Below are 3,615 nucleotides of genomic sequence, written 5' to 3'. Positions count from 1 at the left end.
CATTACTAGAGCATAGAAGAAAGCCTGAATTATCATTTCAACAGGTACAGAACAAGGATTTAATAAAATTCAGCATACATTCCTAAGGGAGACTATTAGCAAACTAGGGAGAAAGTGAGTTTTATCCTGACGAATAGAATCTACCAAAAACTACCACAGACGTCAAATGCGAGAGTGAAACATTTTAAATCAAGTATGAGACAAGAATGCCCATCAGTACTTTCATTTAGCACTGTATTGGGAGACCTGCACAATGTTAAAAAGAAAAGGTGAAAGGGGTCTTGATCTCTTAAACTGTCTATATTTCCAAAAGGTAAAATGTAAGAAAAACTAAGGAAGGAGAAACAGAGACAGCCGCAGAAAATCACATGAACAGAACGTACATGAATCACAGGGAACAAAAGAGCTGAAGGGTTAATCTAAATCACTATTACAACTCTTTTCCAGTAAAAATGGAACTTAGAACACCTAATTTTAATGTAAAACACATAGAAAAAAAGTTGGGCACATTTCCTTGGCATATTTAAAGTGGTTAAAAAGAAAGAAAAAGCTCCAAATAGTTTTGAGATAGATGGCATAATTATTGACATTGTCAATAAAACATTAATTCAGGGTTGGAAATCAAATTATTTCTTTTTACAGGTACCATCTGGACTCAGCAGATACTAAGCTTGATTTATTTTGAGGGACATCGTAACAGAACTGAAGACTTGGCAACGCTTGATAGAGTCCCCTTCTTGGAATACAATATCCGCAAAATGGACTTTCTCAACAGACCGTCTCCTCGCCTCTTCTGTTCCCACCTCCCATATTATTTAGTACCGAAAGGTCTCAAGAACAAAAAAGCTAAAGTAAGTCATATAAATAGCTAATGGACCTTTGGCACAAACAAAAATACTTTCTTCAAATATATTTTTCCAGCCTCACTCATTCACAGTCTTTCAAATGTGATGATTATAATCTTTGATACTGTTTTACACATTAAATACATATGGAATTATAAGTATATACATAAATTGGGTCATCTCTCACATTGCCTGTAGTGTGATTATATAGTATACAGCAACATTTCTTTGATGATAGCACATAAAATTCTATTCTTTTTAATGGTCTAGTAGAATTTATTGTATGGCTCTACAATGTTTAGTGTATTGATGGACAGGTAAGTTGCAGCAAATGTGTATATTACATCACAATACACATTCTTTTTTCTTTTTTTTTAATCTTCACCCGAGGATATTTTTCCATTGATTTTTGGGAGAGTAGAAGAGAGAGGGAAGACAGAGAGAAATATCGATATGAGAGAAACACATGGTTGCCTCCTGCATGAGCCTCGACCAGGGTGCAGGCCAAGAGGAGCCTACAACCTAGGTAACCTGTCCTTGACCAGAATCAAACCCGGGATCCTTAGGTCCAGAGTCCCACACTCTATCCACTGAGCCAAACAGGCTAGGGCCAAACTTTTTAGTTTTCAATATAAACTATAAAATATCTCAAACTAATCTGAGTTTGCATTTTACTAATCAATAATGAGATTAAACACTTTTTGATATGTTTATTGGCCATAATTATTTCTTATTCTGTGAAATTATTATGATTTTTGTCCAATTTCTAAATTTCATTGTCTCTTTCTTTTTTTTTTTTTTTAAATATATTTTATTGATTTTTTACAGAGAGGAAGGGAGAGAGATAGAGAGCCAGAAACATCAATGAGAGAGAAACATCGATCAGCCGCCTCCTGCACATCTCCCACTGGGGATGTGCCCGCAACCCGATGCCCTTGACCGGAATCGAACCTGGGACCTTTCAGTCCGCAGGCCGACGCTCTATCCACTGAGCCAAACCGGTTTCGGCATCATTGTCTCTTTCTTAATGATTTGTTTTATATATATTCTGGATAGTAATAAATTATTGGTTATATGTGTTGCTTTTCTCCTACTTTGTTGCTTTTTGTAACTTCATGCTATATATTTTGATGAACAGCATTCTTTAAAATTAATTTAATTTAATTGATCAATTTTTATTTTAACTAAAATAATATTTTTCTGCTTAGGAAATCTTTTTCTTCTCTGAGACCAGAAAGATATTTTTTATTTTTAAGATGTCAAATGTTGCTTTCATATTTAAATCCTTAATCCATTTGTAATTTTTTTTTTGGGGGGGGGGTCTGGTGTGAGGTATGAAGTAGAATTCCAGTTTTATACTGTATGGATAATTATTTGTTTCAACGTCATCTGTTAAGTAGTTTTTCCTTTTGAAATACTCTCAATTGCTATCTGGGCTTTTTATCAAATGTCACTTAACGCTCACAGAGGGTACATTGAAACAGTTTTTATGAAGGGTAATTTGTAATATTAACCAACCTTAATTAAATAAATAATTTTACTTTTAGAAATTATTCCTATATGCTTGCACATGTAAAATGTCAGGTCAATAAAGTTGATTACTTCAACAGTTTTTGTAATATCAAAAAAAAAAGTATAACCTAAATTTCCATGAGTAGTAAGCTGGATGAAACAAATTATTATGCATTCATATAGTGACATATGTTGGTGTGAATAAACAACAACAACCTCTAAGGTCAACCAAGAATTGTTAAAATTGTTTTACTATACCCCCTGCAGATTATTTACGTCTACAGAAACCCCAAGGATGTTATGACTTCATACTTTCACTTTTCAAATCTGGTGGTCACACTTGAAGCTGGGAATGATATGGAACATTTCATGAAAAGGTTTCTAGATGGAAATGGTAACTATGAATTTATGCATTCAACTTGTTTATGAGGCCATGTTTCCATTTAGCCAAATTCTCAAACTTAGGGAACATATTTTAAGGAAATAAAGAAGAGTAACGATAGAAGCTGGATGCTCATAAGTGGTTACTGCTCTGTTAATTTAATTTGTCACTCAATGGCTTTTCTATTCTCACCAAGACCACTTTGGGGATTGCTATGGTTGCAAAGGCATATTGTTTAAGAAACAGTTTGGCCAGATCATAGAAGAACCGCAATGGTGTACCCATTCAAAGTGGATGTAGTGTGTGTGTTCTGTCATGGACTTATGGTAGGCTTTACATGGCAGCAGTGCAATATTCATTTCAACACTGAGGAGGATAGATTGATGGGAGAGGCTTGTGGAATGTGGAACTGGGGCTCTCACTTATTTAGAAGATTAGATTCAGGTCTGTCTTATAGATATCTGAAGTTGCTATCCAGAGATCTTAAAATTTATATATATAAAGAGCCAGGACCATCACAACCGAAACAAGTGAATGATGACCGAACAGGCTGAGTGGGGTGACAAGTCCAGCAGTGGGGTCAGTGAGGGACTACCAAATGACTGAGCAGCAGGCTGCATGGGCGACCAGGCCGGCAGGGGGGTTCAGTGAGGGACGACCAGACAACTGAGCAGCAGGCTGTGTGGGGCAACCAGGCCAGCAGTGGGGTCAGTGAGGGACTACCAAATGACTGAGCAGCAGGCAGTGTGGGGTGACCAGGTTGGCAGGGGGGGCAGTGAGGGGCAACCAGGCCGGCAGAGGGGGGCAGTTGGCGGCAACCAGGCCAGCAGGGTGGGCTGTGAGGGGCGACCAGGCCAGCAGAGGGGGACAATGAGG

General features: G+C 37.4%; 1 pseudogene; it reads left to right on the top strand.

Moving 5' to 3' along the window:
- LOC102416970 overlaps positions 1 to 3,615 on the top strand; it is a 13,054-nt pseudogene that overhangs the window by 1,571 nt on the left and 7,868 nt on the right.

Source organism: Myotis lucifugus, unplaced genomic scaffold (genome assembly GCF_000147115.1).
Source record: "Myotis lucifugus unplaced genomic scaffold, Myoluc2.0 scaffold_4015, whole genome shotgun sequence".
In the NCBI taxonomy this organism is placed as follows: domain Eukaryota; kingdom Metazoa; phylum Chordata; class Mammalia; order Chiroptera; family Vespertilionidae; genus Myotis; species Myotis lucifugus.
This window is presented reverse-complemented; position numbering and strand designations above follow the sequence as displayed.